Below are 22,867 nucleotides of genomic sequence, written 5' to 3'. Positions count from 1 at the left end.
GTTAATGCCAGCCATTTAGAGGAGCATTACCATGCATAGGATGATGAAATGCCGTCAGTAACAACCAAAACTCTTTTCTATCTATGAAACATGGTATCGATGTCTTGGTGCCCTCTCAAATACACCTTCACCTGCCAGTAGGGACTGGTGCAGTGCCCTCGGCCACCCATACTTACAGATGCTGGGTTTGGAGAAGCTCACTTTCTGTGTGAGGGCTTTTCAGGGCTCCTGATACCCTGGGAGCTGTTTATTTAGTGTTTCTTCATTTAGGGCAGATTGCTCTTTCGAAAATTGCTTTGTGGTGATGGCTGCCTCTCCTTCATCTGATTAGTCTTTCTTCTTGGAGACATTCAAGCCATTTTTTTCCCCTGTTGTACCATATGTTTTTCCTTTGAGTCTAGTATTTTGTGCTCAGATTCTGGATCTGTGATGTGGCATTTCTCTCCTGATGATTCCTAGCAGGTGGTTTATCTCGGCAGCTGGTAATGGCATGGGACGGTGTGATGAGGAGAAATCGGGCAATGCCAACATCTGTGTGTCTGCAGATCCCTCTTTGACTTTCCCTCCCAGACTATTTCCTTCTTGTGTTTATTGTCCTTTCAGTTAATCTTTTTCATGTGTCAGTGTTGGTTGTTTCTTTGGCATCTATTCAGAATTTCTGTAAGTTTCTGCCCATGACAGAGACAAAGGGGCTGTCTGTGAAGGAGAGTCTCTATTTAAAAATGATGATAGACTGGGTGTGGTGGCTCATGCCTGTAATCGCAACACTTTGGGAGGCTCAGGCAGGTGGATTACCTGAGGTCAGGAGTTCAAGACCAACCTGACCAATATGGTGAAACCCCCATCTCTACTGAAAATATATAATAATTATCCAGGCGTGGTGGCATACACCTGTAGTCCCAGCTACTTGGAAGGCTGAGACAGGAGAATTGCTTGCATCTGGGAGGCAGAAATTGCAGTGAGCCGAGATTGCACCACTGTACTCCAGCCTGGGTGACAGAGCAAGACTCCATCTCAAAAATCAAATAAGGATGATCATAGAAACATTTATTGGGTCTTATTGTATACAGCAATTGTGCTAATCAAGTTCCAGACATTAGCTTATTTTTCCCCTCCAAGAATAATTTCAGGTAAGTACATTATTATCTGCATTTTATAGATGAGGAAACTAAGGCCAAGAGACTGGCTAGAGGCTACAAAGATGTTATTTGAAGCCATTATTGGTCTTATTACAGGATTACATTTACCACTCAACAATGGTGTGAGTGACAGCCCTCAGATACTGATTTTGGAGTTGGTGATGCAGATGTTTTTCTTAAAGTCCCGGGGACTCCAAACTCCTCAGTCACCAATGAAGAAGTCCAAAATTCTGGACTGTGAAAACCTAATTCCCTGTGTTGGTTTCCCCTCTTCCTATCCAAACACCTTTGGGTGGGCATGATCCTTCCTAGAGGAAGCAATGGCAGGAAAACAGTCAAAGCACCAAGTAACTATATTAGCCATGTATTTTTTTTTCCTGTATTTTTATTCTTGGACCACCTTTGCAAAATTATGACAGAGACAGTGAAAGAGATCTAACCTAACTGATTCCATCTTGCTTGTAACCTCCAAGCTGTCCTGTTCATTCCTGGGTGTAGGCTGAACTAACTTTGGGAGGAACTTAAGTTTATAGTAAATAGTTTAAAACAAAACAATACAGCCTTTTCCCAAAACAAACCTCCTTCTTGACTGGGGACTAGGCTGCATTTGTAGGACTAACAGATTAGCCAAAAGATTAGAAATTATGGCTTAGGAGTTATACAGGTGGAGGCTACAAGATTCCAACCCTTTCTAAACTACTCCTAAGATCAGTGCTTGAGATATTTTGCAGGCCCTGCACTTGAGGATGATCAGCTGGCACAACTTGGATTGATAAACTGGCTCATCTGATCTCGTGGCCCCCACCCAGGAACTGACTCAGGGAAAGAGGACAGCTTCAACATCCAGTGATTTCATCTCCTAACCAATCAGCACTCCTGGCTCACTGGCTTCCCCCAACCTACCAAGTTGTCCTTAAAAACCCTGATCCCTGAATGCTCAAGGAGACTGATTTGAGTAATAATAAAACTCCAGTCTCCTGCACAGTCAGCTCTGTGTGAATTACTTTCTCTATTGCAATTCTCCTGTCTCAAGAAATTGGCTCTGTCTAAGAAGTGGACAAGGTGAACCCACTAGGCAGTTACAGACCTTTGATTGGAACTCTGTCCTTCCAGCTTCCTACTCTTCTCCACTTAGATCCTTCATGCTCAGGTCATGCTTGTGTTAGAAGAAGTTCTAACAGAGCATTTATCATGTTAATTTTCTGCTTTCAAAACATCAGATGACTGCCCACCACTAATACAATTAAGTTGAAATTCAAACAGGAGATGTCATTGCAAAATGACACCAACCCATCCTTCCGGCTCTAGCCCCATTCCTAATGGACTAAGCACCCTCTTCCACATTCTTTCAAGTTATTTTGTGGCTTGTCACACCATTGCCAGTAATATCTGTCTGTTCTTCCCTTTCCTGACTATCAAAATCCATCTCATCCTTCCTGGCCCACTCTTGTCACCAATTTGGTTACATCTTTGCTGACTCTCATGTTGAGAATTAACCTCCCTCTTTTATTTTCAGTAGCATTCATTGGACTGAGGAGTTTACAGTAAGGGGTAAGAACATTTCAGGCAAAATGGGAATGACTTGAAGTTGGTGATCTTGCCTTGGTTAGCTAAGTGTACCCAGCTAATACAATGATGGGTGCCTGAGCACCAAGACATTGATTTGTTTAAATAAGTTGGATTTAAAGTTCTCAAGGACACCAACAGGATTTTTAGCAATGTGTCCTGGACTTCCTAAACCTCACCACTTCCATAAAATGAAATCTGCAGCAGAGACCTTGAGAACTAATTAAGTATTAGGACATTACTATGCTCAGACACAGGCATCCATGCCCTTCACTAAGACTCCCACAGAATGGCACCATCAGCCCATGTTCTCCTCTCTTAACTCATTAATATTTGACTTCTCTTGCTTTCAGATGTCTTGAATATTTTAATTACAGAATCTTATTACATGCTCAGGGATTTTAAAAGAAACAGACACAATTTTCATAAAAGTTTTATGAATCTTTCTCAATATGTGAATATATTTAAATCCAATAAGTATTAGTAGTAATTAAAATTTATGACACACTTACTTGGTGCCAAGCATTATCTCATTTAATCCTGACTACCCTCTTAATGAGGTTCAGAGACGTTCAATATTTGCCCAAGGTCGCATGAAGTCTGATTCAGCCAACACACTTTGCCAGTTTCCAAAGTTGACAGTCATCTTAATTTTTTACTCATACCTAATACTTATGGAATGCTTACTACATACAAAGCAATATTCTTGTTTTCAGAAATGCCAAAAAAATCAATGCTACTCTTTCTCCAAAGTAGCCCACAATCTATGACTGGTAGGTGTCGTGGATAAATACCCTGGCTCCCATATCCCTAGCGTGGAATAACTCAAAGGCTACATTCTACACTGATTACCATAGTTGCCTAATGGAATTAAGCTCCAGTGAGGCACCTGTACCACATACCCTCTGAGTTAACTTTCCTTCCCCAAATTACACTCCCTCTCCACTAGTCTTCAATGGGCTCACCTTCCCAAATAAAGCACTTGCCTTGAGTACAATTCTTGCCTCAAATTTTGTCCCTGGGGAAACTGAAACCAAAATAATAATACTTTATATCACTGTCAGCAAACTTTTTCTGTAGAGGACCAGATAGTAAATACTTTTGACCATCTCTGTTGCGACCACTCCACTCCACCATTGTGGCAGAAAAGCAGCCATAGACACTATGTAAAGGGATGAGCATGGCTGTGTTCCTATAAAAGTTTATTTCTGGATGCTGAAATTTGAATTTCATATAATTTTCACATGTCATGAAATACTGTTTTTCTTTTGATTTTTCTCAACCATTCGAAAATATAAAAGCCATTTTTAGCATTGGGCAATAATTTGCCGACAGCTGCTTTACAATATTTTCTTGTAATCTTCCCATTAACCAAGAACCATCATGATTTCCATTTTCCAGGTGAGGGAAACTGAAGTTTAGAAAGATAAAGTGGCTTTGAGATAACACACATCCAAGTCTCAACCAATAACAACGGGACCCCTGAGAGTGGTCTCCAGAACGCCTGTTCAATGTTTTCAATATCTCATCACTTTGGAGAAAAAAAGGATGACTTTAGTTCCCCAGCTGGTACCTTCCTCTCTGCACATCTCAGCTCAGCCTGCTGACAGAGCAGCATGGTGACTCAATGCTCACTAGTGGCAGCAGCTACACGCAGATGCCAGCCGAAAATGGCTCACTGGTGCACACCTTGGTAACAGCTGCTCCTCCATTCTTTGCTGAGAAACCATGCAGTATCACAGCAGCATAGGAGAGCTTGAGAAGATCCCAGGGATGGTTGAGCAGCACCTTGTTGTCAGGATAGCTGGAGCGAGCAAGCCTTGATTCACCTGCCGTTCTGTTGGCGGGAGACCAACCACATTTTTCTATGCTGTTTTTGTACATATTTAGATACACCTGTAAGTGTGATTAAGAAGACAGTACATTGCACACCCAGGATGAAACAGAATGTGGTTTGAGAGAACTCAAAGCTTGAAATGTGAGAGCCAAGTCCTGTGCTTAGTCAATGTAGCACAACTAAAGTTCTGCCTCCTGTACAACAACCCAGTGGAATGATGCCAGGTAGAACTTACATACTGTTTACCATGTGCCAGGTACTGGTCTATGACTGACAACAGCTTATTTAATCCCCACAGCAATGCTACATGGGAAGTCCTATTGGAAACTACATTTTATAGATGAAGAATAAGAGTGGCCAAGTAATTTGACCAAAATCACACAGCCAGTGAGTGGTAGAGCTGGATACTGAACCCAAGTAGACTGACTCTGGAGTCTATGGCTCTAAATAAAGGTTGGCAGACATTTTCAGTAAAGGGTGGAGAGTAATTAGGCTTTGCAGGCTACAAATGGGTCTAAAACACTTAGTTTAAAACACAAAAACAGTGTATAGTTGTACAAAAATATTTTCTTTATATCCTTATTCTGCAAGCTTTTAAAAAAAAAAAGCTCTTTTTTTCTTCTACTTTTTAAACTTTTTTGTTAAAAACTAAGACCCAAACACAAACCTGGGCCTAGGCCTATAGGGGGTCAGGATCATCAATATCACTGTCTTCCACATCCACATCTTGTCCCACTGGAAGGTCTTCAGTGGCAATAACACAGACAAAGCTGTCATCTCATGATAACAATGCCTTCGGGATACCTCCTAAAGGACCTACCTAAGCCATTTTACAGTTAACTTTTTATTTGTAAATAAAAGAAGTACATTCTAAAATGACAATAAAAAGTGCACTATAGTAAATACCAGGTGGTAGGAATTTTCCAGCTCCAGAATCATAATCTTATAAGACCGCCATCACATATGTAGTCAATTGTTGGCTGAAATGTCATTATTCAGTGCATGACTGTATTTGTAAAATGCTTTGAACAATACTTATCATAGGGTAAGGAGCTTCCACTCTGTCAGAGAACAAATATGCACCAGGAAATAGTTATAAAAACTCACTAAAGGCTATAGGTATATATAAAGCATGTTAATACAACCAAGAAGGAAAAGATTGAAATACTGACTAGCATCAGATAATAATGGTGGAATCATTCACAGCCAGGCTGGAGGACAGGAAGTTAGAGTATTAATCAGGAGTAAAAATGATCAGCTGCCTTTAATGTTAATATTCTGCCTGGTGCCATAATTCTTATGCATCATGTATTTACTTTAAGAAAGAAACTAGAGTAATCAAGGCCAATAGAAAAAGGCTGCTGGCTTGTCAATGGCTGGATATTTCTTGGAGCTTCTAGAGGCTTTCCAGAGGTGTGTAAATCTCCACCAACATGCAGAATTTCCCATGTATATGACAGACTGTTCTTTGACTATCCACTGCTGATTCTTCTGTGAAAACAGAACCTGAATGCAGGTGTCCAGTATCAGGTAATGGGTCAAGATTGGTGTAAGCCAAACACAACAATCCTGTTCCTAGATTTCCCAGCCTCCTCAGCAGCTGAGAATCACATGAGGCACAATTATTGTGACATGGCCATTAAGACGTAAGGGAATACTGCTGCAAGGATTTCTGGGATCTGAGTAAGCTTTCACTTTCTTGATCAAAGGTTGCAGATATAGCTGGCAGGATCCTTTCTTCTGTCATGCAGCTTTGAATTGCAGAAAGGATGGCTGGAGAAGCATCAGCTACTTTGTGACTGACCATGAGGAAAAGACCACAGAAAGGGATTACAGAGATATCAACCACAAGAATGTTGATTCATTAGCCCAATGCCAGCAATTGCCTCCATTTAGAATTCTCATTGCATGAGAAAAATGCGCTCTGAGTGAGACTTACATGAGAATATAAGTCCAAATGGATTAAAGACACTTCTCTATTAAAGGGTAGTACAAATAAGGTTGGGAAATGTTGCATCCTTAATTGCTGTCTTGGAACATATTAAGTATATGCGTAGCTAAGAGCTCTTGAATTTTGCATATTGTAGGGAGAGACTGGCCCTCCTTGTCCAAGAGCCCAAGTACTGGTTCCAGGAGAAGGGACTCGTTAATTCATTAGAATGATGGATTTTGATTGTTTCAGTTTGATTCAGGCAGTCACTCTTTGAAGCCATAAGGAAAGGGTGACTTTGTTACATAGCTGCTCCTGCTACCAGCATTTGACTGATAAAGAGAGGAAATACCTGGCAAAGAATGCTAGGTATCTTCACTGTAGTGGACATCTCAAAGTGAGTTTCCTGTAGTGAGAAAATCCATATGGTAATGTTTATGAGACATTAGAGGCTCTGAGAAGTGCTGCAATAAAGACACCCACACCACTTTGCTTAACTCATTGTTTCTCAAACTCGTGGGACTGTAACTTTCTTTTCCTTTTCTTTTAGTTTTCCCTTCTCTTAAAAAATAGCTTAACATCTTATAATATCAAATCATGGAATTCATGTTTATCAAGATCCACTTTAGGGAACTTCCCTTTGGGAAACTGTAACCTAGAACACATCCAACTTCTTTACTGTCCAAGTAGAGAGGCATTTTCATACTGAAATTGACACTAATTCAAACACAGACTTCTCCAGAGCACAGGATAGAGGTGAAAATAGTCAAAGATGACCTGAGATGAAAGATGTCTCAAGTGAGCCAGTTCAGAGTATTCTTTGAGAAGGCAAGAGAAGGGGGAAGAGAAGGATTAAGAGAGTGGCTTAAGAGGCCAACAGCTCTAGTATGGGTGGGACACAGACAGGCTGTCAGGACACAAAGCAACCTGTCTACATGGCATGGGCTCCAGTCCTTGGAGAGCCTCCATATTGAAGAAGACAGTCCTACAACTTTCACATATGGAGATTGCCCTGCCCCAGGTGATTACCTGGCATCAGAAGAATATGATACATGGCTCAGGATCATCCAGGCTTGTATATTTCCTAAGTAGTAGTTGGTCTACAAATGTTTCTGTGGCAGACTGCCTGGCAACAAACTCAAGTACCAGTGCTTATGAGCTGTGTGAACTGAAGAACCATTCTGCCTCTCTGTACCTTAGTTTTCTCATCTCATATGTGGGTATGCTGGGTCTCTGCTTGGCAGTCTATTGTAAGGATTAAAGGAGATAATACTCTTCAAATGGTTAGTGCTGTACATGGTATAAAGAGTACATGTTCAAAAATTTTGTTTTTATTGTATGATTCCATTTATATGAAATGTCCAGAATAGGCAAATCTCCACACACACAATTCAGATGAGTGGTTGACAGAAATTGGGGTAAGGGGAGAATGAGGAACGACTCCTAAATGGGTACGGGGCTTCCTGTTGGAATGATGAAAACATTCTAAAATTGATTGTGGTGATAGCTGAAAAACTCTGTGAATAGCATAAAAACCATCAAATTGTGTATATAGGTTGGGTGCAGTGGGTCACACTTGAGATCCAAGCACCGTAGGAGGCTGAGGCAGGAGGATCACTTGAGGCCAGGAGTTTGAGACCAACCTGGGCAACACAGTGAGACCCCATCACTACCAAAAAAAATTTTTAATTAGCTGGGCATGGTAGAGCCCACCTGTAGTCCCAGCTACTCAGGTGGCTGAGACAGGAGTATAACTTGAGCTCAGGAGTTAAAATCTGCAGTGAGCTATGATTGCATCACTGCAGACCAGCCTAGGCAACAAAATGAGACCCTGTCCCTAACAAAAAACAGAATTATATAAATGGGGACTGTATGATACATGGATTATTTACCAATAAAGATGTTATAAAAGATAAAAAATAAATGTATGCTTTGACTGAGTTTAGTGGAGGGTCACGTCAGAATCTAAACCAGACTTCTGCACTCAGCAGGTATTCAGTATTGTGGAACTGAATATACTGTGTTTTCTTTTTTCTAAGATGCATTGTTTTCTTCACATTTTACCTCTTCTGAAATTGGGATGACCCAGGTCATTGATAGGCATATTTAATATCATTCTTTCCCAAAAAGAGCTACTATCAAATCAGTGGTTTGTCTTGTAATCAGCAGTGAGCTGAAATCAAGAAACCTAATAACAAATGCATTTATCCAATCATTTATTGATCATTATTGTTTGCCAGATTTCAAATAATATTATTGATCATACCTTCCTCAACGGAGAAGTCTCATTTAAAATGTTCATCTACAGGCTTTGTATAAAACATAATGGCAGGCAACTTGGCTTAAAGACCATTCTTCTGTGAGAACTATAATAAATAAGTCCAATTTCACTATCTAGGATGCTGTAGCCAGTGCTCTCTAGGTCCAATCCCACATACGCTTGGCTTACCTATGACTGCACCCATAGCTGAAGCAGCCATTCATGTCCCTGGATGGCTTCCCGCCTTGAGCGCCCACATCTCTCTGCTTTTCTGCCTAAAGGCTTTTTCTGAGCCTTAGGGTTTACTCAGCACTCTTAGATCAGCCAGAAGTGCTGGGAATTCCACACCCTGGGGAGAATCCTCAACAATGAAGCTCAATCTATACTTCAGCCTCCTAGCCTGGAAACTGGGGGTGCATTCCACATGGTTTCTCAGAGGATCCCCAGTGGGACTGAGCCTCAGTTTCCCACAGCAGAAAGCTGCTGAATGCACTGATGCTCTGAAGACAATTGGACTCTAACTGTATCTTTTCACATTTGTGCTTCATCTCATCTAATAGAGGATTTGTGGTGATGGAGAACTAAATTACACTGAATAACGTAATGATAGATTTGTAAATAATAAAAAATTGAGGCCAGATAAGGAATAAGTGGCAATTTAATATATTGTGGTTTTTGTTTGTTTGTTAATTTTATTTTTTAAGATGGAGTCTTGCTCTGTTGCCCAGGCTTGAGTGCAGTGGTATGATGTCGACTTACTGCAACCTCCACCTCCCAGGTTCAAGCCTCAGCCTCCTGAGTAGCTGGGACTGTTGATGCCTGCCACCACGCCTGGCTAATTTTTGCATTTTTAGTAGAGATGGGGCTTCATCGTGTTGGCCAGGCTGGCCAGACCTCAAGTGATCTGCCCACCTTGGCCTCAATACATTTTTTTTCTTTTTTTTCTAAGATGTAGTCTCGCCCTGTCATCAGGCCGGAGTGCAGTGGTATGTAATCTTGGCTCACTGCAACCTTGCCTCCTGGTTTCAAGGGATTCTCCTTCCTCAGCCTCCCGAGTAGATGGGACTACAGGCACATGCCACCACGCCCAGCTAATTTTTGTATTTTTAGTAGAGATGGGGTTTCACCATGTTGGCCAGGATGGTCTTGATCTCATGACCTCGTGATCCACCTGCCTTGGCCTCCCAAAGTGCTGAGACTACAGGCGTGAGCCAATACATTGTGTTTTAATTACATATGTATATGTCTGTTTTCCTCCACAGAAACATTTATGTATTTCCAGTGGTTCTTCCAGGGTATGGCATAAAATGGATGATCAATAATGTTCATCAAACTTAGCTGAGTAGATTGGACTCAAGGTGCTGGACACAAAGAGCATATGTGGCTTTCTGAATACAAGGGAGCTTCCTGGCAGTCAAAGAGAAAAAGGGAGGCACAGGTGGTGGCAAAATTCCCATTACCAAAAAATAAAGTCCATTTTGTCACAGAACACAATACTTTCAATGTAAATACTCAGACACGGCCTCTCTCCTATCACAAAAAGCAGGCCTCCAAGTTCCTGCTTTTCTCCCTTCACACATACATAATACCTGTTCTCTTCTCTTAAAAATAGTCTTCAAGTCCCGTTCTGTCCTTCTTCAACTTCCAAGAAGATTCTTATTTCCATTTTTAAAAGGAGCTGTGTTCTCTAAACCCCATATATTAATTAGGACCATGCAGGAAATCCCAGAGGGAAATCCCAACTTAAAGGCACAGTGAAAGGGGGAAATTCGTTCATGAAAATGTAAAGCTCAGGGGCACTTCCAGCTTCAGGTAGATCCAGGAGCCCAAATGATGTAATTGGGACACATCTTTCCATCTCACATCTCTGCATTCCCTGTGCTGGTTTCATTCACATATAGGTAAAATCCTCCAGTGGCAAGATGGCTTCTAAAAAATCAGGCTTAAATTATCAGAACGACACATTCACCAGGAAAGAGAGATGGGTGCCTCTTTTCTGATCATTCAAGCCAAAGCCCCAGAATTGATGGCAGTAACCTGATTGGCTTAGCTTAAAGTCGTGTGATAAGACTCGCCTGAAGGATGTGAGAGTCTGATCAGCCAGGTCTGGGTCACATGACCACCTCAGGAAGGCAGGAGCAGGGGCAGGGGACAGTGACAGAGTCCACTCCACCAGAAGCAAGTGCGCAGAACTGGAAAGAGAGAGAGAGATAGTAACTGAGAAAAAATGAGAGAAAATTAGGATATGCTTACCAGAGAAAGCATGTCTGGATTCTGGGCAAAGAATAAGTAACAGTGCTTTCTAACCCCCACTTAGAATCAACCATTCCTTCACATATATGTTAGGGATGAAGGAAGTCAATAAATTGAATCCCTCAAATAAGTTCATTTTATTTTCATTTATCTTTTTTTCAGAGACAAGGTCTTGCTTTGTCACCCAGGCTGCAGTGCAGTGGTACTATCATAATTCACTGCAGCTTCAAACTCCTGAGTTCAAGTGATCCTCCCACCTCAGCCTCCCAAGTAGCTGAGACTACAGGATGCACCACAGATGCTTGACTAATTATATTACCTTCTGTAGAGATGGGAATTCTTACCACGTTGCCCAGGCTTGTCTCAAACTCCTGGCCTCAAGTGATCCTCCTGCTTCAACCTCCCAAAATGCTGGGATTATAAGTATGAGCCACTGTGCCTGGCCTCATTTTATATTTTTAAAAGATAAAAGTTATTTTCAGGACCATCCAAAATTACAATTATGAATCAAGTATCAGGGAATGGATTTTTTTATGGAAGCATAGATAACATTCCTACTACAAGAATGAGTGTAGCTAAAAAGACAAACTATCAAAAAAGAGATTTAGCTATGACATGGCTTGACTGAGCAGCAATGAGCTGAAGTAACAACCTATTTTTTTGTTTGTTTTTTTGCTTTTTTTTTATTTATTTAACTTTAGGTGCATACTATATCTGGCATTTCTCCCCATGTTATACCTCCTCACCCCCCTCCCCCCCCACCCCCTGCTGTCTCTCCCCTACGCCACCCCTCTACCTGAGTACACGTGTTCTCATTGCTCAACACCCACCTATGAGTGAGAACATACGGTGTTTGGTTTTCTGTTCTTGTGTCAGTTTGCTGAGAATGATGGTTTCCAGATTCATCCAAGTCCCTACAAAGGACACGAACTCATCATTTTTTATGGCTGCATAGTATTCCATGGTGTATATGTACCACATTTTCTTTGTCCAGTCTATTACTGATGGGCATTTGGGTTGGTTCCAGGTTTTTGCTATTGTACACAGGGCTGCAATGAACATACATGTGCATCTGTCTTTATAGTAGAATGATTTATAGTTCTTTGGGTATATGCCCAGTAATGGGATTGCTGGGTCCAATGGAATTTCTATTTCTAGATCCTTGAGGAATCACCACACTGTCTTCCACAGTGGTTGAACTAATTTACACTCCCACCAACTGTGTAAGAGTGTTCCTATTTCTCCACATCCTCTCCAGCATCTGTTGTCTCCAGATTTTTTTAATGATCGCCATTCTAACTGGCGTGAGATGGTATCTCAATGTGGTTTTGATTTGCATTTCTCTAATGACCAGTGATGATGAGCATTTTTTCATATGTTTGTTGGCCTCATATATGTCTTCTTTTGAAAAGTGTCTGTTCATATCCTTACCCACTTTTGAATGGGCTTGTTTGTTTTTTTCTTGTTAATCTGTTTTAGTTCTTTGTAGATTCTGGTTATTAGCCCTTTGTCAGATGGGTAGATTGCAAAACATTTTTCCCATTCCATTGGTTGCCGATTTGCTCTAATGATGGTTTCTTTTGCTATACAGAAGCTCTGAATTTTAATTAGATCCCATTTGTCTATGTTGGCTTTTATTGCCATTGCTTTTGGTGTTTTAGTCATGAAGTCTTTGCCCATGCCTATGTCCTGGATGGTTCTGCCTACATTTTCTTCCAGTGTTTTTATGGTGTTAGGTTTTATGTTTAAATCTTTAATGCATCTGGAGTTAATTTTAGTGTAAGGTGATGGGTAGAGGTCCACTGTCTGCTTTCTGCACATTGCTAGCCAGTTTTCCCAGCACCATTTATTAAACATGGAGTCCCTTCCCCAATGCTTGTTTTTGCCAGATTTGTCAAAGATCAGATGGCTGTAGATGTGTGGTGTTTCTTCTGGGGCCTCTGTTCTGTTCCGTTGGTCTATGTCTCTGTGTTGGTACCAGTACCATGCTGTTTTGATTACTGTAAGCTTGCAGTATAGTTTGAAGTCCGGTAGTGTGATAACTCCAGGTTTGTTCTTTTTGCTTAGGATTGTCTTGGCTATGTGGGCTCTCTTGTGATTCCATATGAAGTTTAAAGTGGTTTTTTCCAGTTGCGTGAAGAAAGTCATTGGTAGCTTGATGGGGATAGCATTGAATCTATAGATTACTTTGGGCAGTATGGCCATTTTCACAATATTAATTCTTCCTAACCATGAACATGGAATGTTTTTCCATCTGTTTGTGTCCTCTCTTATTTCATTGAGCAGTGGTTTGTAGTTCTCCTTGAAGTGATCTTTTACATCCCTTGTAAGTTGTATTTCTAGGTATTTTATTCTCTTTGTAGCAATTGTGAATGGTAGTTCACTCTTGATTTGGCTCTCTGTTTGTCTGTTATTGGTATATAGGAATCTTGTGATTTCTGCACATTGATTTTATATCCTGAGACTTTGCTGAAGTTACTTATCAGTTTGAGAAGATTTTGGGCTGAGACAATGGGGTCTTCTAGATATACAATCATGTCATCTGCAAATAGAGACAGTTTGACTTCCTCATTTCCTAATTAAATAGCCTTTATTTCTTTTTATTGCCTGATTGCTAAGGCTAGAACTTCCAATACTGTGTTGAATAGGAGTGGTGAGAGAGGGCATCCTTGTCTAGTGCCAGATTTTAAAGGGAATTCTTCTAGCTTTTGCCCGTTCAGTATGATATTGGCTGTAGGCTTGTCATATATAGCTTTTATCATTTTATGATACATTCCATCAATACCTAGTTTATTGAGAGTTTTTAGCATGAAGGGCTGTTGAATTTTGTTGAAGGCCGTCTCTGCATCTATTGAGATAATCATGTGGTTTTTGTCTTTAGTTCCATTTATGTGATGGATTACATTTATGGATTTGCATATGTTGAACCAGACTTGCATCCCCAGGACGAAGCCTACTTGATCATGATGGATACGCTTCTTGATGTGCTGTTGCGATCTGTTTGCCATTATTTTATTGAATATTTTTGCATCGATGTTCATCATGGATATTGGCCTGAAGTTTTCTATTTTAGTTGAGTCTCTGCCTGGTTTTGGTGTCAGGATGATGTTGGTTTCATAAAATGAGTTAGGGAGGATTCCCTCCTTTTGTATTGTTTGATACAGTTTCAGAAGGAGTGGTACCAGCTCCTCTTTGTACACAGAATTCGGCTGTGAACCTGTCTGGACTTGGATTTATTTTGGTTGGTAGGCTATTGATTGCTGCCTCTACTTCAGCCCTCGTTATTGGTCTATTCAGGATTTCAACTTCCTCCTGGTTTAGTCTTGTTAGAGTACGAGTATCTAGGAATTTATCCATTTCTTCCTGGTTTACTGGTTTATGTGCATAGAGCTGTTTGTATTAATCTCTGATGGTAGTTTTTGTTTCTGTGGGATCAGTGGTGATATCCCCTTTATCGATTTCTATTGCATCTATTTGATTCTTCTCCCTTTTCTTTTTTATTAATCTGGCTAGAGGTCTGTCTATTTTATTTCTTTTCAAAAATCCAGCTCCTGGATTTATTGATTTTTTGAAGCGTTTTTTATGTCTCTATCTCCTTCATTTCGGCTCTGATCATGCCTGGGTAAATTTGCCTTTTTGAGTTTTTTTGATCTTCCTCCTGTAGCTCTTTCAATTTTGATGGTAGGGTATCAATTTTAGATCTTTTCTTGTTTCTCATGTGGGCATTTATTGCTATAAATTTCCCTCTCGACACTGCAATCCCAGAGATTCTGGTAAGTTGTGTCTTCATTCTGATTGGTTTTGAAGAACATCTTGATTTCTGCCTTCATTTCATTGTTTATCCAGTCGACACTCAGAAGCAAATTGTTCAGTTTCCAAGTGGTTGTGCAGGTTTGAGTATGTTTCTTAATTGTTTGAAGACACTGAGCTTTGCTGAAATACCAGTGAGTTCCTTTCCTGAAGGAATCCTTCAAGGACACAGAAAAAGAGCCGTCATGTTCTTCAAACTGGAATCCGCTTGTTAGATTCCGTTACCAGACAAGCTAGAGACAGGCAGTGTGCTGACTCTCTGGGAGATATTCATCACCACTCAATCAGCCCTTCTCCCACCAAAAGAATAAAGGGGTAAAAGCTGAAATTAAGGCAGACCTGCCTCAGCTGCTGGAGGTCTCATTTCTGAGATTTCTTTCCTGGTTGAAAACTCTCAAAAGCATCTTTCCTGGGAAAATTAGCTGAGCTGATACACTCTTGTCAATGCAGCTGTAGTGTGTTAGACCTTTCTCGCATTGCTATAAAGAAATACTTGAGGCTGGAAGTTCAAGTGGCTCATGGTTCTCCAGGCTGTAGAGCAAATGTGATGCTGGCATCTGCTCAGCTTCCAGGGAGGCGTCAGGAAGTTTACAGTCATGGCGGAAGGCAAAGAGGAAGCCGGTGTATCTCATGGCAAGAATGGAAGCAAGACAGAGTTAAGGGGGAAGGTGCCACACTGTTAAACAACCGGATATCACAAGAACTCACTTACTATCACAAAGACACTACCAAGCCATGAGGGATCCTCCCCCATGATCCGACCACCTCCCACTAGGCCCTATCTCCAACATTAGGGCCATACAATTCAATATGAGATTTAAAGTGTACAGCATCCAAACCATATCACATGGCCTCCTCCCAATGCACCCAACTATTTATATTTCCTGAGATATGAAGGAATATGAAGACCCATTACTAATTCATGGGTATAATCTTGGGATATAGCAGTTATTTATTGATAAAATAATGCAGCATAACAAACTGCCTCAAAGTTCAGAGTCTTCAAACAATAAGTTGGTTTTTTGTTTTATTTTGTTTTGTTTTTTGAGACAGAGTCTCACTCTGTCACCTAGGCTGGAGTGCGGTGGCATGATCTTGGCTCACTGTCATCTTTGCCTCCCAGGTTCAAGTGATTCTTCTGCCTCAGTCTCCCAAGTAGCTGGGACTACAGGCCTGCACCACCATGCCTGGGTAATTTTTGTCTTTTTAGTAGAGACAGGATTTCACCATATTAGCCAGGCTAGTCTCAAACTCCTGACCTTGTGATCTGCCTGCCTCGGCCTCCCAAAGTGCTGGGATTATAGGTAAGAGCCACCACGCCCAGCCAGTAGTTTGTTACTTTAGCTCATGGGTCTACTTGGCTGGGCAGTTTTTCTGGTCTTTCCTAGATATAAACTGGCTTTAACGGGGATGAGTAAGGGACTTAGTTCACTCCAGTTGTCCCTTATTCTCCAAGGACCAGTGGACTAGCCTGGGAATGTACTTCCCTGGGTAATGGTAGAAAGCAAGAGCAAATACACCCAAGCATGAAGCCCATTCATGCCTCGTTACATCATGTTGACAAATCAAGTCACAAGGGCATTCAGAGTCAGAGTGGAAGGGTACTGCAAAGTCATATGACGAAGAGCATGGCATGATTCTCAGAACAAGTGATGAATTAGTGTCACATTTGCCAATCACCCCAAAGACAGACATAAAGGTTGGGTGTGTGGCTCACGCCTGTAATCCCAGCACTTTGGGAGACCGAGGCAGGCAGATCACAAGGTGAGGCGATCAAGATCATCCTGGCCAACATGGTGAAACCCCGTCTTTACCAAAAAATATAAAAATTAGCTGGGCGTGGCAGTACATGCCTGTAATCCCAGCTACTTGGGAGGCTGAGGCAGCAGAATCACCTGAACCAGGGAGTGGGAGGTTGCAGTGAGTCAAAATTGTGCCACTGCACTCCAGCCTGGCAAGAGAACAAGACTTCATCTCACACACACAAAAAAAAGACAGACATGAATAAGTATGGTAATAAAGGCAATCTGGGGTCTAATTAGCTAACATTTGGACAATACAAAGAAATAAGAATTTTTTTCTCCAATGTAGCTGCATTCTTTTGACTTATCCTGGTATGATTTCTCTTTAGAAGGGGCATGGAAATAGAAGTTGCTCGTGGACTTGGATGTCAAGTAAGAAAAATCCAGATACCTAAGGAAACCAAAGGAAGAAGAGAAGACTTGGGCCTCAAGTAAAGGAAATGATAGCATCCAATGCCACCTCATGTGAGGAACTTCAGGGAGGAGTCTCCTGCCTAAGCAACTGGTAAGAAGGGTCTGCACAATGCCACATTTTTGCTGAGAAATCTTCAAGGTGACTCCATGAAGGAACCTTAATTCTCAGGGAGGGAGAGTGAGCATTCCACTAAGGTGTGCGTGAGAAAGGAGAGGGAGTCATTCACAATTCGCGAGTGGTGAAAAAACCCAGAGCCAACCTTAAAATTAGGAAATTAAAACTAAATAAGGGAATTCAAGCAGAAGCGTTTCCATCACAGGCGGCAAGCATATGGGTCGTGCTGTCAAGTGAAGACCATCAAACCGAAACGTGTAAATGAATCTGGGAGATGAGACAGATAACTGGGGAACGGAGGGAAGTGTCTTTTGAAAGCTCAGATGGTGGATCTGATTTGTCACCAGCAGAAGGGCTGCCCTTCACTTCTGTCCAGACCTTCAAGACAAACACCTGCCTTAGGACACTTGGTGTTGCCCCGGAAAACTTTCTACAAAGAAAAAAAAAATGTGTCCCCTGGGATATTACTCAGTAGAAAGCTCTTTTTGAAAGTGTCTGTAACAGCCTGTTGTGTGTTTTAATGAGTTGAAATGTGTGTCTGCCCTGCCTGGGATTTTAAAGAGATCCTTTCTGCCTGTTCCCTCTAGCTTCTACTAGCTCCTATTTGATTCTGCATATTCATAAAATGCTCGGCAGGACACATCACAGTTCAAACAGGCTTTCAGCTTTGACGACTTCAATAAACTTGTTCTTCTCACCTCGGCAGTTAATTCACTGAGCTCATAAGACACTCCTACTGGGCATTTTGAGCTTCGAGTTGACAGAGCAAGGTGCTGATTTTAAAGGGTGGTAAGGAACGTCCTTTGTTAGGGGACCAGAGGAAAGGGGTTTCGTCAATGGGTTCTGCCCACTTCTGGTGAGCATGGAGACTATAATCCTTCTCCCACCCCAGTCTGCAAAATAGTTCATGTTTACTTTTCTTCTCCTTCCCCTTTTAGAAGTTCTATTAAGCAAGATGGCAGCTGTCAATGCAAAAAGAAAAAAAAAAGGAATGAATTACTTGCCTGTAATCTATTAGGACAAAACTTCCCTCCTAGCTCTCAACATCATTCGCATCTCTCCATCCCTTTGTCATTATCTTAAAAGGTTCAAGGTCACCTTGACTTTTCAGTTGTTTCTGGAGTTGGCCTCCTGTCTGGCCTCCTGGTTTCCACTGTGGTCCAGTTTCCTCCCTGCCGTGTGGCCATCATTTCCAGAGCATAGAACTTTGATCTATGTTCTCTCATTTAGTCAATAAATAATATGTTGGGTGTCCACTGTGTGCCAGGCAAAGTGCTGGGCTCCAGGGAGATAAAGGTAAGCAAGGCAGACAAAGCCCTTGGCCTCATGGAATTCCTAGTCTGACGGAGAAGATCAGTTTGATCATACAACCACACAAATAAATGTTCTACAAGTGTGGGTAGATACTGCTGTTGCCCCTATTTCACAAGAGAGGAAACTGAGGCTTGGTGTGACTAAGTGACAAGACAAAAATCACAGAGTAAGCATTGGAACTGATTCAAACCCCAGTGGCCTGCATGAGAACCTTAACTAACGTGTTACACTGCTTCCCTCAATGTAGCACAAGTTGGGAAGAGGAGATGGGTGAGGGCTTGGGAAGGGCATCATGTCAGGTTGATTTATTGGTGGTGGCTGTCACATCCAGGCTTGCAGAAAAGCCCATTTTGATGGATTAGTTGTGTCTTCCATGAGGGCAGGACAGAAAAGGGACAGTACACATGCTAGCTCTGCTTTATCGCTGGACTAGCTGCATATGTAACACTCTGCATTCCTCCTTCAGTTCAGCTTTGGGAAGCAGAAGCATGGGCTTCTCCATAGACTTTCCTGGGCCTTCTCTGGCTGCTCTAGGACTTCTGTGTTTATAGCTCATGTTCCACAGTTCCCACTCCATTGTAGACCTGATCAGAAAGACCAGAATAGATGCTTGTTTATCAACTGACACCCTAAGGTTAAGGAAACCAAGTTACCAATGATCATGGTTTCAGGGCCTGGCTGGCACAGCAAATTTCTGAGTTCCTCTGGATGAACTCACTAACAATATGAGCTGTCAACCCCACTGTGGTCCAGTTCCCTCTCTGCCATGTGGCTAGACCAACACTTCTAGAGCATAGAACTTAGATCTATTTTCTCTCATTTAGTCAATAAATAAGAGCATCCACTGTGTGCCAGGCATGGTGCTGGGCTCCAGGGAGATAAAGGGAAGCAAGGCAGACACAGCCCTTGGCCTCGGGGAGCTCCTAGTCTAACATCCCAGACCACTACAGCTCTGATTGGACAGAGAGTTCTTTTCTGATAAGATATTGCAGATTTCAGGCAGTTTCAGCAGCTTATAGAGGCTATACATAAATTGTCTTTGTGTCCTATAGTTTGCCTTCTGACATAAAGAGCCAAATTCCACCTCATCTTAATTCTAAAACTTCACCCCAAAGCGAGCATGGGATCTGTGTTGCATAGATATTTACTCATCACACCTGCTCATGGCTTCCTCACAAATATGTGTAGCCTTCCCCCGACCTGCTGAATACGTATGATACAGGCCCAATGAGGTATAAAACTCAACCTCTCCTTCTCCTCTTCAAAGAGAGAGCACCTTCAGTCCATGCTGGAAACCCTCTCTTCCTAGCTTGCAAACTGATATCACCAATAAAGCTCTCTTTTCTACGATTTAGCCATCCTGGTCGCCTTTTGGACAAACTAGATAAAGTCAGAGATGCAGCTGAAACCCAGGTCAGCTGACTGCCCATGCATTCCTTTCACCAGGCTTTTCCATTAGCCAATTGGCTTCACCCTCATTTCCACCAACAAAACTCCAACACAAGAACTCAATGATCTCAGACCCCATGACCAGCATCAAACACATGGATGCCTCCCATTTTCAGAGACCCTTGCTGCTTTCACTACGCTTCTGCAGAAACTTCATCTGCACCTGGAAAACTCAGGGTTGTCTCCCTTATCTGTCTATTTCATAATATCCGTGGGGCTAGCAGGATCCAGAGCATCTACAAATCTGCTAATATAGTTTCAGCAATTGTTTTGTTTGTTTGAGACAGGGTCTCACTCTGTCTCCCAGGCTGGAGTGCAGTGGCATGATCTCCACTCACTGCAGCCTCCGCCTCCCAGGTTCAAGTGATTCTCATGCCTCAGCCTCAGGAGTAACTGGAACTACAGGTGCATGCCACCACATCTGGCTAATTTTTGTATCTTCAGTAGAGACGGGGTTTCACCTGTTGACCAGGCTTATCTCAAACTCCTGACCTTAGGTAATCTGCCTGCCTCGGCCTCCCAAAGTTCTGGGATGACAGGTTTCAGCCACTGTGCCCAGCTGAGTTTCAGCTATTTTGACCATGCCGTCTGCACCAAAGAGAGCAGAGAGAAGTGGTTGATCTTTTCCACCATGCAGAAGTTTCTGAGCTTGGAGCTTTCTTGATGAAGCATAAATATGTGTTCTCCTTTCTCTCCCGCTCTCTCCTCTGCTCCGATGCTCAGATTACAGAGAACAGTTTTGATGACTGGAAATGCATTCAGCAGTGTCTGCCTTTTTTTGAAAGTAGCCTTTAAAATCATCTCTTTGGGTCTAATTATCTTTAGGGAGACTGATACTTCACCTCATTTCTCTTTCTCTATATTTTTTGGGTTGAGCAGCCATCGTCCCTCTCTGCAATAATAGAGCCACAATCCAGAACACATGAGAATGAGGGGTGCTCCTCAGAACACAGGGGCACTTTACATAATGAGTAGAGAGGAGGCTGGGTTCGTACCAAGCTTTTCCAGACGCTTTAACGACCTTCAGAGTCAGATCAGTCTGGCTGATTCTCATTCTCTTTTCTCAACTCCTCCGTTTTGAGGACGATGCTACATTACAGAGAAAGCAAAGGCTGCTTTTCCTGCTTTGTTTTTCAGGGCAGCTGTAGTAGCGGTTTTGAGCACAGACCTCAGAAGCAGACTTCTTAGGGCGCGACTCCCGGCCCCATCCCTTATTAACTGCATGACCTTGGGCGGGCTGTGCCACCTGTCTGGCTTCAGGTTACCCATCTGTAGTAAGGCATCAGTAATAGTACCCCCAATGAAACTATTGTGAGGATGAAGAGACATGGTATTTGTCCTTAGAGCAGGACTGGCACATAGTAACTAGTACATAAGTGTTTGTTAAATAAAATACGTATTTTCGTTGAAAGTCTTTGCCCTGACATTACCCTCAGCCTCCTGTCCCAACTAACAGCTGACTGTGTCTCAGCATGGTACCAGAGGGAGCGAGGATAGACACTAGAAAGGCAGCTACCATGGATTCAAAGGAGCTGCGAGTTCTTGCCACGTCACAAGGTCTAATGAAACCTTCAAGTTATTTTTTTTCCTCTTTTTTCTGAGATGGGAGTTCACTCTTGTTGCCCAGGCCAGACTGCAGTAATGCAGTCTTGCCTCACCGCAACCTCCGCCTCCTGGGTGCAAGCAATTCTGCTGCCTCGGCCTCCCAAGTAGCTGGGATTACAGGCATGCACCACCATGGCCAGCTAATTTTGTATTTTTAGTAGAGACAGGGTTTCTTCATGATCACCCAACCTCAGGTGATTGGCCCACTTCGGCCTCCCAGAGTGCTGGGATTATAGGCGTGAGCCACCATGCCCGGCATCTGTTTCTTTCTGCTGATCTTTTTTTCATATAATGCCTTAAAAAGTTTTAATTAATTGTCAACGTCTGAAAGGAGAGGTGTTTGTTTGTTTTTTGTTGTTTTTTGGTTTGATATGGAGTCTTGCTCTGTCACCCAGGCTGGAGTGCAGTAGCGCAATCTCAGCTCACTGAAACCTCCACCTCCCCTCCTGGATTCAAACACTTCTTTTTCAGCCTCCCAAGTAGCTGGGATTACAGGCACGTGCCACTAGGCCCAGCTAATTTTTGTATTTTTAGTAGAGACACAGTTTCACCATATTGGCCAGGCTGGTCTCAAACTCCTGACAGGTGATCTATCCACCTCAGCCTCCCAAAGTACTAGGATTCCAGGTATGAGCCAATGCACCCACCCAGGGTCGGGGAGGGGAGCTGTTTTAAATACATGTTTGGTTTTATGGCTTCACCTGAAAATCATCACTAGATCCGCCTCCCTGAGCTGGTCCCTACCTGCAGCCATCTGATGAACGATGGAGGCAGGCTCTCTGCCATCACCAGGCCCTCTCCCTGCTTACATCACTCACTTCACCTGTCTGGCCGTTGAGATTACCACCCTGATCCTGTGTCCTGGGTCTAACTCTGTAAGAAGGAGGAACCCAAACTTAAGACCCATGTGGATGGGGATCTAGCCAAGCAACCTCCTGTTTCTAGCCTGGGCATCTTCACTGGTTCAATGAGGAATAGGCTAGACATGCCATCTTGAGTCTCTCTTTCTAAAGAGACCTGGGATTCTTCAGTGTGGCCTTGGAAACCACAGCAGGAAATGCCAGCAAGGCCAGGAGAACAAGACTTAGGTTACTTGCAGCCTGCTCACTACAAGAATAACCATTCTTACCTGTTTTATAGATTGGGGTTTCACATAAGATTTCATTTGGAAAACAAGTTCTAGCGTTATTCTTTTAATTCGTTTTCACCTATTATATATTGTGTTTCAGACCATTATCATCTTGAGAAAAAAACTCTACTTGGAGACTATATTCAATTCCTAGGGCTACAGTAATAGCCTTAACCATAACCCTAATCCCAACCCTAACCCTAACCCTAATCCTGTTTCCAAATAGTCACATTTTGAGGTTCTG

General features: G+C 42.4%; 1 long non-coding RNA gene across 2 annotated transcripts in view; it reads left to right on the top strand.

Annotated features, from left to right (window-relative positions):
* The window catches only part of LOC108594046 (uncharacterized), a 283,377-nt gene that overhangs the window by 252,318 nt on the left and 8,192 nt on the right, over positions 1-22,867 (top strand). Inside the window, exon 4 of one of the 2 annotated variants that reach the window (XR_013524642.1) lies at positions 16,927-17,102. This is a non-coding gene — a long non-coding RNA (uncharacterized LOC108594046). Of the gene's footprint in view, positions 1-1,870; positions 11,706-16,926; positions 17,103-22,867 lie in introns of those variants that run through there. The other variant, XR_013524645.1, reaches the window with a different exon arrangement.

This window comes from Callithrix jacchus, chromosome 12 (assembly GCF_049354715.1).
Source record: "Callithrix jacchus isolate 240 chromosome 12, calJac240_pri, whole genome shotgun sequence".
In the NCBI taxonomy this organism is placed as follows: Eukaryota; Metazoa; Chordata; class Mammalia; order Primates; family Cebidae; genus Callithrix; species Callithrix jacchus.
This window is presented reverse-complemented; position numbering and strand designations above follow the sequence as displayed.